Source organism: Euprymna scolopes, chromosome 25, assembly GCF_053919585.1.
Source record: "Euprymna scolopes isolate OS-2025 chromosome 25, ASM5391958v1, whole genome shotgun sequence".
NCBI lineage: Eukaryota > Metazoa > Mollusca > Cephalopoda > Sepiida > Sepiolidae > Euprymna > Euprymna scolopes.
The window spans coordinates 36,574,763-36,599,501 of record NC_136506.1 but is presented as its reverse complement, the minus strand read 5'-3'; the positions used below and the strand labels follow the sequence as shown (position 1 = coordinate 36,599,501).

General features: G+C 32.5%; 1 protein-coding gene and 1 pseudogene across 5 annotated transcripts in view; both read right to left on the bottom strand.

Annotated features, from left to right (window-relative positions):
* The window catches only part of LOC145247334 (uncharacterized), a 222,893-nt gene that overhangs the window by 172,790 nt on the left and 25,364 nt on the right, over positions 1 to 24,739 (bottom strand). The window lies entirely within an intron of this gene.
* LOC145247731 (5S ribosomal RNA) lies at positions 12,738 to 12,856 on the bottom strand (annotated as a pseudogene).

The following is a 24,739-nucleotide window of genomic DNA, read 5'->3' as shown; positions in this document are numbered from 1 at the left end:
AGAAATCACGGTACATACCTGAAACGGCCGGTGTGTCGCTTTATAGAATCCAACATTTTGAGCGTATATGTCTCCAGGAGACCATACGCTTAAGTCTATATTGTGGGAAGAATTGGATACGCACTTTGCAGTAAATTCGTAGCTCAAGCAGTCTCTGACTTTTGTCATTACTTATGTGAATACAAAAGTGTCCACGTCACGAAGGTCACAAGATATCAGCCACTTTAGCATAAAAATCGCTTAGTAGAACAGATTGTTCTTTTCTCTTGATACTTTTGATTGTGGTTATCAACCTGTCTTAAAACTGGGGTATGCTCACTGACAGGTATAACCGGGACTGCAGTGGTGTTAAAGTTTGATTTTGTGTAGTTGTTGCATTTTGCAGCATAACAATCATTTTTGATGTCATGTAATGCTTAATCCGATCAGTTCTTATGCATCAAGTGATATATATATATATATATATATATATATATATATATATATATATATATATATATATATATATATATATATATACATTTTTGCTTTTTTATAACTTTGGTTTATTTCATCTTTTCACCTATAAAATGGATACGTTGAGCTTTACTCGGAATTAATGGCGATTCAGTTTTTATTATAACAGTCTCAACCCGTTAAACGAAAACGGTATACATTGAAATTAACAATATTTCAAAAATAAACATTTATATATATATATATATATATATATATATATATATATAACTACTTAATTTACTCACATAAAATTAATATACGAAAGTATAGATTTATGCGTAAACTTTAAGTATTTACTTCAAAAGTGCTCAATACGTAGGTAGAGCTAGTTAATAATTTATAAAATATATATGGCGATTAAGCTACACTGAATATTCCGCGTTTCATCCACTCTAGGACTCCTCGGGCTTATGTGCATAAGCCTGAGGAGTCCTAGAGTGGATGAAACGTGAAATATTCAGTGTAGCTTAATTGCCATATATATTTTATAAATTACTATATATATATATATATATATAGAGAGAGAGAGAGAGAGAGAGAGAGATGTATATATATATATATTATGTATGCGTGTATATATATATATGTGTGTGTGTATATATATATATATATATATAGAGAGAGAGAGAGAGAGATATATATTCAAATATTTCTTGATTGTGTTTAATTCGTTGCTTTGTTTTACATTATATCAATCCTTTCTCGAGTTATTTAATGATTAATCCAATCATTTTGGTTGGTGTTTTTTATGCTACAAGTTCTTATATCTTCAAATATTTAGTCATTGTGTTTGGTTTGGTTGTTTTGTAAATGTAAACCTTTGGGATTTTTTTAGATTTGCAAGACAGGGTTGATTTTTGCAAAGGGAAGAAAAACACAATAATATGAACATTTGGTGGATTTTATAAACATTTTAGGTAAACAAAAATCGGTATCTTCGGACAGTCTAATCTATAACCTTACTTAACTGTTCAGGTTTAGAGCGAAGATTCTTTCTATAGTTGTAGTTGTCTGGTTATAGCAAATTTAACAGCCTAGTCTGTGGTGTGGGTAGTTAGCAGTTTTCCCCTGCCGAAAGAATCTTTATCCTTCAGTAATCTAGAGGCACGCAGGGTTCTGAGGATCCTTGAGGAGTGCGGTCAGGACAGTCCAGACATTCGACCAACCTACTTTTAAAACCAATTTATCTTTATTGTTTTTGTTTCTTGATGCGAAGGTTGCATACTTCCTGTTGTTTGTCCTCTAATCTTTATGTACCAAATAAAATGTTAGACCATTGCAAACTAGACTTTTCTGAATGAGATCAGCAAAGTTTTAAGCGGATGCAAGCTGTTAGGCGACATCCGAAACTCTTATCTACTCACGAGTATGAACTATGGTGATGTGTTTTATAATGAGTTGTAACTTATAACCAATAAATGGTATGTTGTGTCCACACCAAAGACGGAGCTGGGGTGTTCTTTCCAACTGTACTACTTTTTCTCTTTTTTTTTTTTTTTTTTTTTTTTTTTTTGCAATGTGATATGGGGTCAGGCTGTTTCCTTTTTAACACTCCCCCTTTTACTCCATATTACTACTGAGATCAAAAGAATGACAGTGTTGTTATAATTTGGAACCGGTGCTGTCGCAAGTGTTGACCGCAGCGTCGAACTGCTTTATGAACTCCAACAATGGATTATTTCTTGACGTTTTATCCTGAAGTCTCTTTTCATCGTGTATGAGTAGACGTTATGGAGGGTTTGAAGAAAAGTTTTTCTTTTAGTGAATGAGTTGATTTCACAGGCTCATTCAATTAAGAAAAATGGAAAAATAACAATTAATTAATAAAGTCTCCTTCTTTTCTAAACTAGTATGCGCATTAATTATACTGCATGTGCATAAGCATCATATAAAAGATGGTGGTGTTTCAGCATGTCTGTTGTATCTAAAGAGTGACGACAGACATTAATTCATCTAAATATTTTTAAAAATACATCTTTATGGTTAGATTAAGAGAGACATGCACGCACAGGAATTTGATGCATTGATTCTTCTCTAACCGAATCGTCAGTCAACAACGATCCCTTTTTTAATTGCTATTATATAAGCATTTGTGACAACTTGAGGCGCCAATTTTTAGGATGGTAATGTCAATGTAACCGCCCCAAGGCGTTTTACCCAGCCATCGTCAGTCACCTGATTGACCTGACTTTGATTACACCTGCATAACCATTTTACGGAAAATGACTTTTCAAATATTCATATTTTTTAATTTTCATTTTGACAATTTCAAGCCTGCCGTCTCTTAACGGATGTGGTTCTCCGATTTTGATTTTTAACTAAAAAACAAGACATCAGCTTCAGAATTTTTATTTAAATGACCTTTTAGTATAATTGATAATTATTATTGTTCTTACAGGTGCATGCTTTTGTGAAAACGATCTCTCGGTACACACAGTCTATGTAGTAACAAAATATCAGGTTCATAATTTTTATTACAATGACCTTTTGGTACATTTGATAATTATTATTGTTCTTAGAGGTGCGAGCTTTTATCAAAACAATGTCACCGTACATACAGTCTGTAGTAACAAGATGTCAGGTTCATAATTTTTGTCTAAATGACCTTTTCATAATGCAGGTGAACGCTTTTGTAAAACATTATTGATTGGTACACACGGCTCAAATATCAAACCGTGTTTTTACCGTGTAAAATTGAACTAACTTGAAATCGGACGTTTGGACTTTTATTTTTTATGGGGGAGTTAGATAGTAACTCGTTAATAAACAGATTTTATTTAACAAGAAACACATTCTTCGTTAGTACTGGTTCTGCTTCCGGTTTTTTTTTTATTATACGCATATCGATTGGATAGCGTCGATTATTTTATTAGAGCTTCGACTAATCGCTTCGTTTGTTAGAGGAGAAAGCCTAAGCAGTATTTAAAGAGTTGAAGGCAGAAAAAGAGAAGGGAGAGCGGATATAAAATTAATCATTGACGTCATCGAATTGAATATAATATCAGGTGCCGTTTATAAAACCTTTGAGAGGGTCCCACTATAATTCCTCCTCTCAAAGGTTTTTTTTTATAAACGACACATAATATTATATTCAATTCGATGACGTCAATATATATTTATATTATATTTATTTATTTATTTATTCTCTTCTTCTCCAGTTTTATAGGCGATGCACAGACGTGAGAGGAGATGCCTTTTTTTAGATGGTCGAAAAAATAAACTAAAACATTTCAACTTATCTCCTATTTCACTCAGTTAAATTATTTTTAATTAATTGACAAGATTTTTTTATTTAGTTTTTTTATTTATTTATTTTTATTCATTTATTTATTTATTTATTTATTGTAAAATCGGGCTGGACAAGGCGCAAAGCACGTTGACGTAAGGCATAATAAGAACCAAAGAGTTACCGCCTAGATAGGATATTAACTTTAGTCTTGAAAATATTAGGGCTTTGTGTAGGAGAAAAATGGCCATCCGAAAGTCATCGGAAGTTATTGTAAAAAAGTTGCTATTATTGTAAACATATTAAATTATAATATCACGCTGTCAAATTTTCTTATTTAAATTCATTTTAAAAAATGTTTTCTAAAGTGTGTGACTTTACATTACTTAAATTTCGAGCTTAAACCGAGCGACAACACATGGAATTGAGCAGTTACCGAAACGACATATTTTCTCTTCTGGAGGATACGACTCCTCATTACATCATTATGAAGAAGAAGAAGAAAACTAAATCCGACTGATATATCCTTGATAAATCCATATTATTGGCGAAAATTCGGAATTTAATAACAACACATAAAAAAAATAAATAAATAAAAAATTTTATCATTTCTAAACATTTATTATATATTTATATATTAGGTTTACAAGAAAGTTCTTTGGGTTTTTAAAATTCAGATGAACATATCCCGGCTCAAACAAAAGTTTGGTTATTGAGATAAGCTCCCTCAGAATCAACACGCTGTTGCCAACGCAGATCAAGTGCATTTAATACCAGTAACGTAAAAAAATCTTTCTATTGTATAAGAAAAAATATGAAAGCCATTCTAAAACAGTTTGATTTCTAGAAAAATATTATTTTGACTTCACAACCAGAATTGGCATAAAACTCAACTTGTCAAGAATTTTTTACAGCATCCATTTTTAAAGTTTTTTATTAAAAAAATCATCATAAACAACAAAAATAACCCTTTTTTCGGTAAATTTAGAATATCAATCATTGAGAAAAATGTATTCATCATTGAGATAACATATGTTTTATGTTATAAATAATTAACCCTTAACACAGTTCAATTTTTTTTTTATATCGCTTCTTCCATAACAACATTTGTGTTGCATTAAAAAAAATAAAGAAATTTTTTATTGATTTTATGACCATGGTCTTTATGTAAATATTAATCAGCATTAAAATAGCTTTACAAATATACAAAACTTGACCATATTGTGAAATATCAAAATGTTTTTATATGAAGAAGCATGTACTACGTGCCGCCATTTTGAATTTTGCCCACCTCTATAAAATGTTTGTAGACACAGTTCTAGTGGAATGCCCATCATGAAATTTGAAATATATACCGTCATAGACAAGTATTTTGTCAATTTTTAAAATTAAAATAACGTTTTTAGTGATAATTCAGGTAACGGTCAAGGTCAAGGTAAACTTTTTTATTTGACCTTAAAAATATCATCAGAGAAAATTGCAGATCGATCCAAGTGTTTTAGAATGATATATGAATGACTTTTGTACTCCTATAAACAAAACAGATATATTGTCTTCTAAAGTTGGTTACTTTTTCATAAAAAACACATTTTTTGTAAAAAGGCCAACGTCATATCTCAGAAACGCTTTGGCCTTGAGATGTGTAACAGATTCCATTCAATTCCTTTCGTGGAGACCTATAAGTGTAGCAATTTTTTAAAAAATCCGTGTCAGACATGATTTTCCCCCTTGGCATAGAATGAGCCATATATGAATCAGTCCCACTGTGGAATTTCCACAGGTCCCTCTAGTTAATTTATAAATCGATATATATATATATATATATATATATATATATATATATATATATATATATATATGACTTTGTCTGTGTGCATGTGGAATGGTCTCTATAAAACTACCTTGTCAGACTTTAAACTTAATGTATAGGAAATTCGAACTTGTGGGATAATTCGATTTGGCTTTTAGCCGGTAATAATAACTACTAAAATATCATAATTGAACAATTGAAACTTGGCAGGGCTTAATCTACTTCATGCAATCCTCTACACAGGTGCGACTATGCATTAATACGTTAAACTGCGTTAATTTTCAAAGTTCTGATATATATCTCTTCTTAACTAAGACGGTTGCCAATACTGCTTGAGAGATATATGTCTTGGTTTCAATTCTGGCTGATAGCACACAGGTAATATATTTTTAAGCTTTTGAAATCATTACTATATATTAGGTCCAATATAAAAAACAACAGAGAATTGTTTCTATAATAGTATATACAAAACCTGTATAAATAAAAAATATAATACTTAAGCGTATTTTACGACTTTGCAACGCTTAGTGGCCTGCTAGTACATCTATAGAGCTACCATTTGCCCGTGTATTGCGGATTAATGCGACGTTTGAGCTGGTGTATTATCGATTACTTTTTTTTCTTTTTGAACAGGGATAAAAATAATTTCTAACCTAATTTATCGTGCACTGGTTGCTAAGTTTCGGTGTTCCACCCTTGTTCTTGTTTCATAAATGCTCCCACGAAATATGCTATGATGACTTCCTCAATGTATACACCCTGACGCATCTGACTAGCAGCAAAATTACATATTTTCCTGTGAATGCCAGAAATTTTTCTGCTGTAAGATATTTATTTTCTTTGGTCTTCCCTACGAGCTCCACCAACATGCAAAAACTGAAATGTAAGGCGATTCACAAGTATAGGCTACTCTAATTACTACTTTACCGGTGTCAAGTGAAAGCCTATCCTCCATGTAAAAATGTTCCGATACTGAACCGTCTGTTTTAGTTTTAAATAAATCTGCAAAATATATTACAAAATTAAAAAATTAAAAAAAAAACAATAACGTGTTCAAAGGTTTTTGCATATTTTCTTTTATATCAATTTGTTTATTTCTTTTAAACTAAAACAGAAAGTCCGATTTGGTAATCGGAACATGTTCACATCGAGGCTAGCTTTTCATCTGACACTGGTACGGTCGCACTTAGAGTCACCTATACTTCTGAATCGCCAAATGTAATGCATCCAACGTCTTACAATCTGCCTCTAAACCAATGTTGCTCCTCTAAATCGAGCCTTTCACACAGTAGCCCCTTACGTTGCAATATGCCTTGTTTCTGCTAAACACAAATATGGCGACTTCACAACCATAACAAAATCAAATAGAAACACTTATGTGTCAATTGATTTTGAGTACAAAATCAATTATTTTCGTGGGTTTTTTTTCCGCGATATATTTTTAATCGATTCTGTAAAATATGCATGCATTAAAATCGATGTCGCAATAAAATTGATCGTTTTACGAAATTTTCTAATTAAAATCACATATGTTCGTTGATTATCTCTCAGAATCTATAAACAGATAAGAAATTAAAAAGCAAATGCGTACATTTTTTTTTAATTATTATTAATTGGAAATTTGTAACGTAAATTCATTCGTTGCATGTTTTAAATATTTTTTTTAATTATTAATTCATAAATCGATTCTTATGCTTAAATTTACCAATCCGTGTTCGCGCACACGAAAGAGAACATGAAAGTCTATCAGACACTATCTTCGAGTGTCTAAGATCACTCTGTATAAGAGTTTATAAGGATAACCAGTCATGAGGATGCTTTCCCTACAAGTGTTGAATATTGACCGGGCAACGATTAGAAGTTCGCTGGTCAATTATCTACATATTAATACGATAGCGTGTGTGTTATTTTGTGTGTCACGCTTACATCCGGGTCGTTTAATTTTTATGTACTTCTATTTCTTGTAATAAATAATTTTACCAAGAATTCTTCATAAGTTTTGGTTTCAGTTTAGATTATAACTGATAGCACTTCAGTAATCTATTTTTTTATAAATAATTTTACCACATCCTCATAAGTTTGGATTTCGGTTTCGATTATAGCTAATAGCACTCAACTAATCTCTATTTTTAAATAATTCTATCAAGAATTTTTCATAAGTTCTGATTTCGGTTTCGATTATAATTGAAGAAACTGAAGATCTACGTATATATATATATATATATATATATATATATATATATATATTAATTTTATTTATACAAACATTAATGGCTACATATGTGCATACATGTTTCTGTAATCACCCACGTTGGGGGATTACGTCTTCAGGCCAAGAATTACCGTCAAAAGCCTTGGCCTGAAGACGTAATCCCCCAACGTGGGTGATTACAGAAACATGTATGCACATATGTAGCCATTAATGTTTGTATAAATAAAATTAATATACCTGCTCTGTTCACTCATTGAGCACTATTTTGGTAGACACATGTTGTTTAATTGGATGTACTAGGAAACTAAACTCTACTGGCTATATATATATATATATATATATATATATATATTATATATAACTATATATTTTACTTAAGTTATATATATATATATATATATATATATATATAGAGAGAGAGAGAGAGAGAGAGAGAGAGAGAGAGAGAAAGAGAGAAAAGAGAGAGAGTTTCGGATTCGGTTTCGATTCAAGCTGATTAACCCAAGTCATATAGATATAGTTTTAATTTTTAAAATCGTAACTTTCTAATATATAAAATTCGATAGAACATTAACTCTATAATAATATATACAAAATATGCAAGAATTAAAATATAATATTTCAGCGTATTTTACGATCCCTGCTAGCTTGGATAAATACATTTGCAGTTTTAACAAAATAGCTACAATAATATCAGAGCGTCTCCATTTACGCTGAATATCTACACTATGCCAACATCAATATATTACATATGAATCAGTCCCACTGTGGAATTTCCACAGGTCCCTTTAGTTAATTTATAAATCGATTTTTACGCTTTAATTTAACAATACGTGTTAGCGCACATGAGAGAGAACTTGAAATCTATTAGACACTATCTTCGAATGTCTAAGGTTACTCTGTATAAGATTCTGTAAGGATAACCAGTCATGAGGATGTTTTTTCCCTACAAGTGTTGAATATTGACCGGGTAACGACGAAAGGTTTGCTGGTCGATGATTATTGGCAGCTAAAGTGTGCTTTAGAATAATAAAAATATTTAGAATAAATGTTTATTCATATTGACTTTGGAATGTGTAATTATAAATGTTATCATGACCAAAGTCGCTAGAAAAATGGTGGGATCCTTCTACCGCTCCAGTAGATATCCCACTTCTGATGCAATTCTCTACCTATATAAAAGCCAGGTTCGGCCAACGATGGAGTACTGTTGCCACATCTGTGCAGGTGCTGCTAAACGCAGTTTATCCTGTCTTGACAGAGTTCAAAATAGACTTCGTAGCTTAGTGGGGAATGCCCTTTTCTCTTCCCTGCAACCTCTTTCCCACAGAAGAGGCGTAGCGAGCCTGTCCCCGCTTTATCGTTATTTTCATGGCAGGTGCTCATCTGAACTCCAATCTATGGTCCCTACCTCGCCAAACATTCACGAAAAACACTCGTCTACCCGGAACCACTATCAACAATTTCCCATACTCTTTATCTGTGCCTACACCCAAACGTAGATTCCATGAACAGGGCTTCTTTCTTACAACTGTTCGCCTGTGGATATCTATTCCGTTTGCCTGCTTTCCAGCTGACTACAATCTGATTGTCTTCAAGTCCAACGTAAACAAGTTCTTATTGAATCGTCCCCCTTAGTAATCGAAGTTACAAAATTCCCACTAATGTTTACAACGCCAAAATCACAATGACTAATGTATACCCATTAACCCTTATCCTCGAGTGGCCTCTGAGCTTTGATAATTGATGATCTCCATGTAATGACATGTAAAAACACCAGGTGATTATCGTAGTGATGTATTATAATTACGTTATTTAGAGGAGGGTCTTTTTGAGATACGTAGACATTGCTTAGAGAACATAGTTGGAGTCGGCAGAGGGGGATAGACGGTTGAGAGATCGTGAGGGCTCCGAGCAGAAGATGTCAGAAAGGGCGATACTCAGAACGTAACATTGCAGCTTTCTATCAAGACAGAACACAAGATGTACCAGATATGTTTCCCGATTGATCCAGATGTTGAAACCACAAATAAAAATGTTATTCGTTCTTTTATGTTGTGAAGTTATTTATGTATATTATTGCCTTGTCATGAACCGTATTTAGATGTACATACGCACACCACGACCTTTAGATCGACGATTACACGTATATAAACACGTATATACACTCACATACAATCACAACATTAGACGATCATAACTGCACGTAAATATATATGCTCATAAAATATACAACCTCACTCCATTACATAAGTAAACCCGGCTTTATATTCAAAATAACATGGTATTCCAGTTCAAATAAGATCCATTCGATATGAATACCTCATACTGAACTACGCAGGGAATAGGGCACCTTTTCCAAGTAATGTTACATCTAGTAACGGCACTAATTTGGATACTCCACCATACCAGATGAATTTTTGTGTTGAAATCTGGTAAGATAAAAAGACATACTACTACGTAGTTAATTAGTTGATTAAGGAGAGGAAAATTTATGTTCTACGAACTCGATGCTTGGTAATGGAAATGGCACTAACCCTAAAGGAGGAAGTTCCATGGGAGTATGAAATTCACAAATGGTCCCCAGTTGCATATATATTCCCGTTAAGGGAGATGGCGACTTTATGTTCTTGTTACTCTTGTAGGGAGGTGCCGAGGTCCTCCTACACACAATGCCTGGAATTCCCAAATTGCACACCCATCTAGTACTAAGCAGGCTCAACGTTGCTTAACTTCGATGATCTAACAAGAACCATTGATTTTAACGTGATTATGCCGCACATAAATGATAGGTAAAAGAGAGTTTAAATGGAGCACTCGAATATTTAAATATCTTATACAGAGTGTTAGACTCAAAAAACTGCCCTTGATGTCTGAGAACTTGAGTAGAATGAAACACAAACAAATTTTTGTCAACAACTGCAGTTTTCTTTTCCGTCTCTTTTGGTCTCCTGTGTTGACTCAAAAAAATAACCCGTTACGCTTCAACGCGATTTGTATGCTCACCTTACCTTCTTCAAGCGAACCCTCCCAAAATCATCTAAATTGTATGCTGACTCACGTCAAGTAGCATGGTGTAATTGTGCTTTAAACAGAAACATTCGTTTCAAACCCGCCACTGTCATATCAAAGAACCTACTGTTGATTTTAAAAGTCGGGCATTTCTGCTTGTGTTGTAATAAGACTTCTCAAATGAAACTATGATGTTAGGATGTATAAGGTGTTAACTTAGGTCAAAATCGTGTGTTCCTGCATTCATCGGATCATTTCGATTATCCATATTCATCGAACCCTGCCAGCCACATAAAACACCTTCGACTGAAATTTCAAAAAGTCGACGCAGTCGTTTACGAATCTCTAGGGAATGAACTCACACAGACAACATTCCTTTTAGATAATATATATATATATATATATATATATATGTGTGTGTGTGTGTGTGTGTGTGTGTGTGTGTGTGTGTGTGTGTGTGTGTGTGTGAAGTTGAATTTTATTCTCGCCCTGACATTGATATTAAAAGCCTATTTTTCTTAGTAAAATGTATTTTACGACCGGACACCGTGGACGATATGCTAGTATATATATATATCTATATCTATATCTATATCTATATATATATATATATATATATATATATATATATATATATATATAACGATTCTCAAGAAATATAAATGCAACACACATTGAAAATAAAACAGCGAATACGATTTCTTCACAGAGAAAAGTATACTTTTACGTAATAAAAAATTACGAAGTTATTTTTACCATTAATCTTTTCTCAATTTTTTGTGTGCTCCTCATTAAAAATAACTGAAGATAACAACTTCTAGGCTTTCCGATAAAAAAAAAAATAACTCGCTCAACAGAGAAGGGGGGGAAAGGGAAATGTCCAAGCATAGAAGTAAATCTATGTCGATAAAATAAAAGAAACAGTTTAAGATGAAAAATGAGAAACTCATCTAAAAACAAAATGGCCGACAGTAGTGGTTCAAACAAGATGGCGACAGTTTTTTTTTTTTTCAAGATGGCCGCTGAATGGAAGTAAAGGATAGAAAAATAGATTAAATATTGCCCAGATTTTCTGACGGAGATAACTCGAATTTGATTAGTGTTATTTTTTTAATGTAGAAAGATACGATATATGTAGAGAGTTTCATTGCGTTGGTAATGAAGGACTTTCACATTTACAATGCAGCTCTAAAAAAATAGTGGTTACCAAAATATCGAAATCTAATATATAAAAGGCTATATGTTTGTTTGTCTGTCTCCATATTTTCAAACTCTATCTCCTCCGAAACTAAAAATCGCAGAGCAGCGTTACGGGCCTCAAATGATTGAATATTTTACGGATCGTTCTTTTATGGTTCTTTAGCCGGTTAAAATAGTTTCATAGGGGTCAAAAGAGGGTCAACATTCATCGCAGTGGATAGAGGCGTCGAATCTCTATGGTTCCAGGTGAGAACTGTCTGAAGATAGCGGTTTCAATCCTACCCAAAGCTGTCCAGAGGTTTACTTGGCCAAAAACATGGTGAGACGACAACTATGGATGGCAGTAATCGTTGAGAATGCAGTTAGGAGATTCGGAGTTCCTATCCGGTCGCGGTTAACCACCTGACGAAGGCCAAAGGAATAGTTGGCCGAAACTTCGTGAAAGATGAGGATAATAGTCCGCAATAAAATAAATTAATAAATAATACTCAACTCAAAACTGAATTCCAATAAAAATATATAGTTATGTATATGTTTGCTACGATCGATTAATTGTAGTATCAATCGATAAAATACTAATTATTTTTAGATGATATGTTTCCCAGGAAATCCCATCGTGTCTTACTATTGTGTGTGCAGTCAGCACCAACCCTATTCAGGGTTTAACCGGCTTCCTCCGAAGGGAGTATGAAATTCACAAGCGGTCCCCAGTCGCATGTATATCCTCGTTAGACGAGATGAAGACGTTAGGTTTTTGCAGGGAGGTGTCGACCTCCTCCTACATACAGCATCTGGACTTCCCAAATTGGTCACCCATTTTAGTAATAACCAGGCTCAACGTTGCTTAACTTCGGTGATCTGAATGGAACCGGTGTGTCAACGTGATTATGCCGTATATGTCTTACTAATAATTTTGCAAAACTGATATTGGTTCTTGAAAAAGAAAAACGAAGTTCAATATAACTCTCATTTCATTTAATCGATAAAAATGAAATATATGTTGAAAATCATGTTTTTATTAGGTTAATTAATTTGTATCCATATTGATGTTACATTTGGGTCTAATTGCAAAAAGAAATACCATCTGAATTCTAAATTAAGAGAACAATGGGTCATCACTTAGTGTGGCTTCCTTCAGTCTTGACAGACTATGGATGCCCACTATAAGGGTGCCTGCTTGCGTGTGGCAAGAGTTGCGCAGTCCTCAACCACGCCTCTCCTGAGTCAACGTTGTTGCATACCAGTGGCAAGTGGAGGTACAGGACAACTAGAAACAATGCCGAGATAAGCGGAGAGCACATGCAGCGCCTAGAATTCCCAAATGGTCACCCACCTGGTACTAGCCAGGCTCAACGTTGCTTAACTTCGGTGAGCTGGCGAGAATCGGTGTGCCAAGGTGATTATGCCGTATTTAATGGGTCATCACTAAGCTATGAAAACAGCATATTCTTTTTATTGTTTTGGCTCTCGAGTATATATCCGACACAGTTAGACACAGTTAATCAACCTAGAACCACATCGCTCTGTATAAAAGCATATAAGATACACACTCGACACTCAAAACAATGAAAAGAATATGCTGTTGTCCTAGCCCTAAACATCACTTATCAGTCTTAGAAGCCACGCAAGGATAAGTGTTTATCAGATTATCAATTGGACGATAAACAATACTACGCTCCAGTATAGTAGGAGCATCCTGACAATGACATTTTCTTTTCGAAATAAAAACTAACAAAAGTTAAAGTTGAGTCTTTAAGACAGCTTGAATAAATGATAGAATGCCGTGGATAATGATGTATATTCACTAGGGCTATGACAACAGCATATTCTTTTCATTGTTTTGACTCTCGAGTATATATCCGACACAGTTAGACACCATTAATCAACCGAGAACCACATCACTCTATATAAAAAACAATTAAGCTGATTGTATTCAAGTCCAACATAAACAAGTTCTTCATGAATCGCCTCCCCCTAAGTAATCCAATTTACAGAATTCCCACTACTTATGTTTACTACGCTATAATCACATTGACTAATGTATACCTATTAACCCTTATCCTCGAGTGGCCTCCATGCCTTGATAAGTTGTGATTCCAGTGTAAAAAAGACAGATATCAACGGATACACACTCGAGAGTCAAAACAATGAAAAGAATATGCTGTTGTCCCAGCTCTAATAATCACTTTAAAAATATAATCTAAGAATTAAAAACGGATAGGTCGTTTGTTATGATAAAAAAAAGGCTCATGAAAGCGTTAAAACACTAGGAGAGGTAAGCAATGCTCTAAACTTTCCTTCCCGTATTAATGTAATTGTAATGTCATGTAATTATCATATGGCAGAGAAGGTGCATGAGTAGTAAGCAAACGTAGATAACGATCTGGAAACCCTACCCTACGTGATTTTACGATGGGCGTTATACGTACGCACGCATTCATTAGCGATATAGATTCAAGAAGCGGGTTTCCAGTACTAAAACAAATATCGACATACTACAGGGTGTTCCAAAATGGTTGACCCGATTCTAAATGCCAACATCACGGAAACTACTTGATGGATCTTAATGAAACTAAATGCCCTTTATGTTGAACGTCATAAGTTTTATTGGTTAAATTTACAAATATTTGTTGGTTCTATGACAGATCTTCATAAATGTGCAATATGAGCGCCACCTGTGACTCTGCACACACGTAGTTGGTATTTGAGCACGTGCTAAACTCGCTGTAGCATTTAGATATGTATAAGCAGCACTTTTCTTGAAATTTTTGATGCCAAGTCCTAATTTGTTTTGTAGTTGGTGCCTTCTTTGCAAATATTTGTGAAGAAGGCACGCTGCACTTCGGTGACTGAGTCTAAGTATACTCTAACACGCAAAATGCCTTTTCTTTTGAAGTGAACGGCATTTCTTAACCTGAAAAGATAGAAATGCCAAACGTTGTACACAAGATCTTCTACACAAGCTATGGAAATTTGAGGTCATTCCAACGAAAATTGTCAAAGGTATTGGTTTACGAAATGGGGTCAAACATTTTGGAACACCCTATATATGTATTCCGAATATTATTTTTTTAAATATATTAACACCAATAACGATATTCGTGGGCGGTTCTTTTGGTGTTTCAGATTATTTGGATTATTCGAACTACCGTTTCGACCAATGTGAACGAAGATATTTAGGTGTGTGTTGTCGAACACGGAAATCTCTCCGGAATTTCAAGCTGAATCCATTATTAAATCCATGGAGGCATACTGTGGATCCGTGATGAAACGGATAAACCCCAAATTAATAATCAGTTTGAAAAGGATAATCTTCTAAAGATTTAAGCTCCAATCCTCCGTACAAGCGTAACTAATTAAGAGTTATTTTTGGGCAACTACTTGGTCATGGCCGAGGGGACGAGAACAATCTAACCCAGTGGATTAAATAAAGTGTTCAGTTCAGATTGCAGATTTTATCCATCCTCGTCTAAAATTATTCCGAACAATAATATCACAGAACAAGGTGAAAGCAACACGCACAACATTCGATAATATCGATCAGGTAACCGATCAACAATAACAACAGGTGCGTTTAGTTCGATAGTTAAACAACTGATGTTGAAGCATAGTACGTGTGCGCGCGTGGAAAGTATCAGCAGCAGCGAAGGATGGCGAACATGCGAAGAGATCAGCAGTAGTAGTAAAAAAACGCATATGTAAATTGGTAAGTGTGCGCGAGAAGAAGAAGTGAAAAAAGGAGAAAAATGCAACGCGTGCTCGCAAAGAAAGAAAAAAGACGATGTTGAATGAAATGGATGTATCAAGTCACAGACGGGAAATGGCCGGCTGTGCCAGACGTGCGGTCGCAAAGAATGAGAAACGTATGCCAGGCTAAAACGGTCATGCGGTTGTGAGAGACTTTTTTTTAAGTGGTGTCGAAAATACCTGTAATAAAAACGTTTTGTTAAAAAACATAAAATACCGAACTGGATTTTATTTATATCTATTATTGTTTATTGTTTGTCTATTTGTGATGTAACGGCTACGTAACAATGTTAATATTTTAAAGTTATCAAAATCAAAAGATAACCAAATAATCCGTTTCTCACGTGCTATTAGCTTAGTAATCAAGGATTCATAAAAATGTGCTGAAAGTAACTGATTAATAAAATGAGGTGGAACACAGCGAAACAACATGATCACCTGTGATGCGTTTCCACTTACAGTTGAACGCATAAATCCATATGCACTTGTATAAACGTCGGTAGCCCATGTTCCGCCTGTCTGTAGATACAATCACTCGGACATTGATGTTTACATTTTTAATATTGATTACAAAAAGGAGAACAACGTCGGATTACTTGCACAGTCTAATTCTAACCCCAACCCCAACCCCAACCCCAACCCCAACCCTAAGCCTAATCTTAACTTTAATTCTAACCCCAAACCCAACCCCAACCCTAAGCCTAATCTTAACTTTAATTCTAACCCCAAACCCAACCCCAACCCTAAGCCTAATCTTAACTTTAATTCTAACCCCAAACCCAACCCCAACCCTAAGCCTAATCTTAACTTTAATTCTAACCCCAAACCCAACCCCAACCCTAAGCCTAATCTTAACTTTAATTCTAACCCCAAACCCAACTTCAACCCTAAGCCTAATCTTAACTTTAATTCTAACCCCAAACCCAACCCCAACCCTAAGCCGAATCTTAACTTTAATTCTAACCCCAAACCCAAACCCAACCCTAAGCCTAATCTTAACTTTAATTCTAACCCCAAACCCAACCCTAAGCCTAATCTTAACTTTAATTCTAACCCCAAACCCAACCCCAACCCTAAGCCTAATCTTAACTTTAACGCTTACGATTACCTTACCCTAACACTAAGCTTGGCATGACAATATAAAAAAATGTTTATTATAAAAATGAAGGAAAGATTGTATGTATTCCAAACTGAACTTCATTGTCACCCGGTTTTAGGTTTAGTGTTGAGGTTAATGAAGACCATGTTTGGTTTTGTTTTGCGGCATAAAAAATAAAACAAAAACAAAACAAGCAATAGAAAATACATATTTATTTAAAATAGATAAAAGCAATGTATTTTATTGATTATATCAGGAAAGACATTTTTGGTTGTTTTCATCGGTATCATCATTACCCGCGCACGCGTGTTGAAATGAAGACAGAAAGCTAGATAAACGGATAGCTCGTTCGCTACACCTGGTTAAATAAAAGACGGCCGCTACTTTTATAAATAGAGGAGCGTGCCACTAAAACCCACGTGGAGTGCTAACGTCAAAGGATTATACCCAACACCTATGGAACCAAAGTACTGACTATTGCGAGGGATGGTTATATTTTTTCTATTCTCAGAGAAATTGTCTATTTTGTTATTTTATGATGTGTTTAACGTGTTCATTTCTTTCTTTTAAATGCGTTAAACTTTATTAAAATTGTTGTTCGTATAAAAAAATGTTTAAAGTTTATTGTTTCCATTAGGATTTTTTTTTCTACAATCATACTTTAAAACTTCAAATATATTTTAGATTTTTTGTGTCAAGAAGTCTTATAACACTTTATTAATTAACTAGTTTTTCGTATTTGTGTAGAATACGGACGGTACTGAAATAATGAGTTTATTATTAAGAAGCCCATTCTTACTAGATTATCCAACAGACTTTTCGACAACTTTTATTGAAAAGTATATATTTTTGCACGAGTAATTTTGTCTATAAATTATTGTTTTATTTTTTTAATTATTCATCATTCGTTTTCATTAAAAATTATTTATAATTAGTTTTCATTTAAATAAGTTATCATTCGTTTTAATTAAAAAAATTATCGTCCATTTTCATAAAAATATTTTTCATTCATTTTCATTAAAAAAATTATTTATCATTCATTTTCCTTAAAAAATTATTTATTTCAATTAAAAAGCATTTATCATTCATTTTTGTTAAATATTATTTAAATATTGTTTTAATTAAAAAAAATTATCGTCCATTTTCATAAAAAATATTTTTCATTCATTTTTATAAAAAAATTATTTATTTTGATTAAAAAGCATTTATCATTCATTTTTGTTAAATATTATTTATCATTAGTTTTAATTAAAATATATGTATCGTTCGTTTTCATTAAAAATTCTTTATTATTTATTTTCATTAAAACATTTTTACCATTCGTTTTAATTAAAAAATATTTTAACATTCGTTTTTATTAAGAATTATTTATCATTCGTTTTTAATGAAGATTATTTACCGTTCGTTTTCATTAAAACTATGTGTCGTTGGTTTTCATTACAAATTATCAATCATTCGTTATTATTAAAAAATATTTGTCGTTCGTTTTTATAAAAAAAATCATTTATCATTCGTTTTCATTAGAAATATTAATCGTTCGTTTGAATTAAAAATATTTTTCACTCGTTTCCATATAAATTATTTACAATTCATTTATATTTATGGTATTTATTTTCGTTTTCTTTAAAAAGTATTCATCGTTTGTTTTCATTAAAAATTATTTATCATTTGTTTTTATTAAAAAGTATTTCCCAGTCATTTTTATTAGAAAGATATTTAGCATTCGTTTTTATTATTTATTTATCATTCGTCTTCATTAAAAAGTATTTCCCGTTCATTCTCATTAAAAAATAAGTATCGTTCGTTTTCCTTAAAAGTATTAATAATGCTTTTATTTGAAAATATTTATCGTAGGTTTTTAATATTTTTTATTATTCGTTTTTATTAAAACGTATGTATATGTTTTTTATTAAAAGGAAGTATTCATTCGTTTTTATAAAAGATATTTTCGTTAGTTTTTACTAAAGAATATGTATCATTCGTTTTAATTTAAAAGTATTTATCTTTTGTTTTTACTAAAGAATATGTATCATTCGTTTTAATTTAAAAGTATTTATCTTTTGTTTTTACTAAAGAATATGTATCATTCGTTTTAATTTAAAAGTATTTATCTTTTGTTTTTACTAAAGAACATGTATCATTCGTTTTAATTTAAAAGTATCATTCGTTTTTACTAAAGAATATGTATCATTCGTTTTAATTTAAAAGTATCATTCGTTTTTACTAAAGAATATGTATCATTCGTTTTAATTTAAAAGTATCATTCGTTTTTACTAAAGAATATGTATCATTCGTTTTAATTTAAAAGTATCATTCATTTGTATTTTTATTATTGTTTGTTTACTTTATAAATTTAGTTCGTGCAGTATTTACTTTCTCCTGATTCTAACATACGTAATTTTGCATATATAATTCTTGTTTCTGTTTTGTGATTCATTTAAAATAAAGTTAAGTTTCAGTGTAAATCGAATCATATTCCTTTCTTTTCTGTTATGAATTTAAGTAAATAATCAATGTTTTTAAGTAAATAATCAACAAATTTTAGTTTTTTTTTAAATCCAGGAAATAACGAAATACTTATTTAAAAATGTTTTTGTGCTAAACAACATTTTTTAAAAAAATTAATATTGATTATGTTCAGTTTAAGTATGTAATGTTTTCCTTATTTTTACCTTTTTTTGATGCAAGTTTTTAAGTTTGTTTTAATTTAATATTTTTGTAAAAAAAAAAAGCTCTCATTCTCTATTACTGCCCGATAAATTAGGCATGCTTGGACTTCAGACGTGACGTGTTTTTCAGTGACTAGGCCTTTTATTTACGCAGATCACAGGAATGCACTCTGGACGTTTTCGCTGCATCTTTAGGAAACAGACTAAAATCTTCGGTGTTTCTTAGACTTTTCATTTCTGGTTTCAACACTAATCCTTAAGATTTAGTAAGAATAGTTTGGTTGATTGATTATTAACGACATATCGAGCATGTTAGATCATTTAATGTATTAGGTTCTTGTGTGCGAGTTATTTGCGATAAAATCGAATCGTATAAATTTCTTTCGATTAAAAATCGTATTTGTTGGTAATACTTATGAGCTGGCTAGAGAGATTTTGTGTTCTTATAGTGTACAACAATGTTCTCATTAAAGCAACGATCTTAATCATGAAATACTTATATATAAGGTTGGTTGTTTTTGTTTTACGGCATATCAACCCTTTTCCCGTCATTTAGGGCCGAATCCAGTAATTTTAAAGAAAATTTTTTTAGTAGAATATTTTTTTTTTCAAGTCAGTTTTTATTTAACCCATAGTTGGGACCCTAACAAGTACTACCACTCCAGGTCAGAGTGGACCTGGGAGCAATGGCAATTAAGGGAGGCTATATATATATATATATATATATATATATATATATATATATATATATATATATATATATATATATATATGAGAACAAAGAATTAATAAAACGTGATAAAACAGTTTAAGTAGAGTCTAAAAAAACATTTAACTTTCAAAAAGGAGACACAAATTAAGTGGATTGTCCTAAATCTGCGGATTTTCAACAGAGGATAGGAGTTCGCAACATGCGGAATCGGATTTTGCTTGCCATAGAGCTTACTTGGTAAAAGTTTTTTTAAAAAATATTGAAGCAGGGGGAATGGGGAAAAACAGGAAACATGATTTCATGTGAATGGATGGTCCAGAGAAAAGTAGAATATCCAATAACGGTGAAATCCAAGAAAAAGTTAAAGTCCGATATCCAGAGGAATCGCGTTGCTAGAAGATTATTCGATGTCATCCAAAAGGCAAAATTCCGTGAAATAATTTACAAACGGGTACAAAGAAAAAAAGAGTGAGTTCAATTTATAATTATTAAAAAAAAAATAGATAAATTGTGCGTAGAATGAAAAAATGGAGAGATCTCAAGACGCTTCTACCGAGAGTTAATCAGAATAGGAATCGAAAAAATCGGAACAGTTGACGATATCGGAATCGGTATCGTAATCGGAAAAATTTCTGCTTATTTTCCGATGCAAAAAATTGTTTTTTATTTGATGTTTTCAAGTCAAATCTTCTACTGCTGGTAGTAATGGTAAAATAATAAAAAAAATATGTTAATTTTAAATTATCAATAAAACTGAAATCGACAGATCATCACTCATAAGTGTATTTTTATGTTTGAGAAACTATTCGTCCATTATACATGTCTTCTTACAGTAATCGTGAATAATAACAATTTTATAGTCAAGTATTTAGAGATTTATAGAGAATCGGAATTGGTAATTGTATCAACGTCGAGAATTGAATACGGAATCCGTAATTATATCGGAATCGGTAAAAATATTGGCATCGTACCATCACTAATATATATATATATATATATATATATATATATATATATATATATATATATATATATATATATATATATATATAAATCCCGTGCCAGAATTATATGCAAATCGATGTGTTTGTCCTAACTCTAATAGCTTTCAATGAAAATTCGTGAAATTTCACACAGAACAGTACGAAAATTTTACAGTACACGCAGCTCAGCATTGCCAACGTTTCCAAAGCTTTTGATACGAAACTACCGGTAAGTTTCTGGAACTGGTAAAAAATGTTATTTTCTCAATAATTTGACACGCAGCGTAGGAGCTAGCAACTAATTGTATATTATAATTCATTTAAATTGTGCTTCTGCATCGAACAAACAAGAGAGCTTTTATTCCATACAAAATCAATCATTTGACAGGAGCAATCGACCTGGTGAATATGTAAGTGCTGTCATGTCATTTTTCATTGGTCCCTCATCGATTAAGCGAGGAGTGGGTGTGACAATACAAATCAATTTAATCATTTCAATCATGAAAACATCAATTGTTCATTGATCCGGATCTTCTATGGATGTCTAACATGTACGTTGCTATGTCCAAGCGGATATCATAACACACCTAAAAACATCAATGATTGACTGCAGAAAGGTCTACTTCGTAATATGTATTTTTTGTTTATAGTTCGTTTTTTATGTCATCTCCCTCCTTTTCTCACTTTATCTTTACTTTTACACACACACATACACACACACATATATATATATATATAGATATATATATAAATGTTAATGTAGTTTGTCTAAAGAATTGCTTCGCTTGTATATAAAGGTAATTCATTTAAAGAAATCGCCATAACAATGGCCGAAATAGCTTGAAAAATAGTCTATAAAGTTTTGTGATCGAACGATATTTTCAGGGAATTGTTGTGACTGAACGTTATTTTTACGGAATTAATAATAACAATATATGGTCCTAATAATATAATAATATATGATCATTTTTGTAATAGTTTGATTTCGAGGTGAAACGGTTCTTCGCCGAATAGTGAATCAGCGAAATGTTAAAAGATGACACTCGAAAGAAACAGAGCAAAAAAGAACATTGTCTGTCAAAAGTTGTTGGATTTCAAAGAGTAAATTAATTATATGGTTCCTGTGGTTTCATTATTTACTAGGAGTACCCGCTAACCGACGTTGCTCGGTGGAAAAAATAAAGTACGGTTGTTGTTGTTGTTGTTGTTGTTGTTGTTGTTGTTGTTGTTGTTGTTGTTGTTGTTGTTGTTGTTGCCCAACCCCAAACCTTCTCATCTTACGAAAGGCATTCGGAATAGACATACCAACTCCTCATGGTAAGAACGGCTATTGGAAAGAGGTGGTGTAGTAAGGGTAATGAGCAACCCCCAGCCGTAAAAAAATAATTAAAAAATAGCAGCGAGGGAAAAAAAAATTTTTTTAATTAAACGCAGTAGGTAGCCCGGGTGTAGAGAGTTGAAAAAAATCCATTTAACCGTTGAAGCAGTTGACTAGTTACTTACCCGTTTATTCGACTAAAAGTAGTTCGTCTCAAAGTTTTATTAGAAACAGAAATTCATATGAGAACGAAAACAAGGAATTCTATCCTAAGGAAATGAAACGAAACTTCATTTGTGTATTTATTTTTTTTTTCATTACTGCAGTACTTTGTTTCAATTTTTTCACTTATCACCGTAACCAAAAAAAATGAAACAAAATAAAAACATTCAATCCTAAAAATAAATAAAAGAAAACACCCCAAAAATAAAAGGTTTATTGTTTCATTTCGATAATAAAAGAAAACAAATAAAATAAAAAACAATAACACTTAATTTTAATTTATTGCAGCCTATTATCCAAATTTTTTCTTAGTTGTTTCACGACGTTTCGGCCAACTTTTCCTCTGACCTTCATCAGGTGGTAACAGCGACGGATAGGAACTCTGAATCTCCGGACTGCATTCTCTGCAATTACTGCCTTCCGTAGTTGTTGTAGTCTCACCATGTTTTTGTGAAACAACTAAGAAAGGATGAGGATAATAGTCCGCAATAAATAAAATTAATAAATGATACTCATCTCAATGAATTCCAATTGAATAATATATAACAATAAAACTGTTTGAATTCGATAATAAAAATAACTAGTAAATGGAGAAAAAAACACAATGTTATACGCATTTATCGCAAGGCGTAACCCTGTTTAAACTTTAAAAAAGCAACTCGTTACATGGGCGCAAACGGGAAACTTATAGGTTACGACGCAGCCCTGATATATACTGTTCCACCACGATGTCATCGAAATAACGCTATGTTTTTTCTATTTATACTAAATAATGGGACGCACTAATAAAATGAGGTCAATCTGTGACGATGATTTAATCTCTCTCCCTCTTTTTCTCTCTCTCTCTCTCTCTCTCTCTCTCTCTGCCGTTACGATGATTTTATCTCTCTTTCGTTTCGGTACAGAGTTCGAATATAAACAAAACAGATATAAATCGTTCTCTCTCTGTCTCATTTAGAGTGCGAGAGAAAGAGAGAACGATATAGAAAGAGAGGGAGTGAGAAACAAATCTGTCCGTGTGACTCAGTAATCGCTTTATTTAATGTAAAACGATGACCTCCTGTAACGGAAGACACCATATTGGATAATGGCTTGCGCATTCCTTTAAAGTCATAGAATTGTAATTTGGAATAAGGGATCGGTCTCATCCAAGCCAATGGGAATAGCAGGAATGTTGTAAGGGAGAATTTATTTTTCGAATCGATGGACGAGAATTTAACGTTTGGACTATTAGTTTATGAATCAGTTACTAATAGTGTAACCACAATATCCATAACATTTCGGTGTTTATAGGGATCAGTAGGAGAATATCAGCAATACGAGGGAAAATCGGGACTACTTCCTCCGCATGTTAATGCGATAGTGTTTGTGTAGCTCTTCGGGTGGAATCTAGGATTTTATTTGAGCATCTGGATGTATCAGAAAAGCCTTTATAAAGTTACATAAGATAGTTGCTAATAGGCTAGAGACAGTTGTTGTACACCTACTGTATGCTTGTTCGGAGGGGAAAAACTACGACGTTGTTATTATATATAAGAATATTGAAATATTCGTTGATCTATGTAGCATAATATTACTGAGTATTTATTAGAACTTATTAATTTATCTCATTTGGGTCAGTTCTATATTTAAAATACAATCGGCACTATTTTCATGAAATATAAATAAACTAATATTTACTGTGTTTTATTGATTTTTCTGTCTAGATCCTATTTTGCCACATAAAAATATAAGCTTCGTCAAAGCCTATTTTTGGATTCACTATATTTCTCATTGCATAGAATTTCTACGGGTTCTGCTAGTAAAATAATATTGCACCAACAAACACCTAATCGTTTTATCTATGAAGTCATAATTTTATTCGAATTAAACATGACAGTAATCCAGTGGCTTGAAAATTTTGCAATCACTTTTTCTAGTTTTTAGAGACCATTTACATTTTTCAGAAATAACTTGTGTTATCTGTTTATTGCGATTTTCTTTTTGCAATAAAGTAATAATTGCACTAGCAAACCTCCATTGTGTAATCTA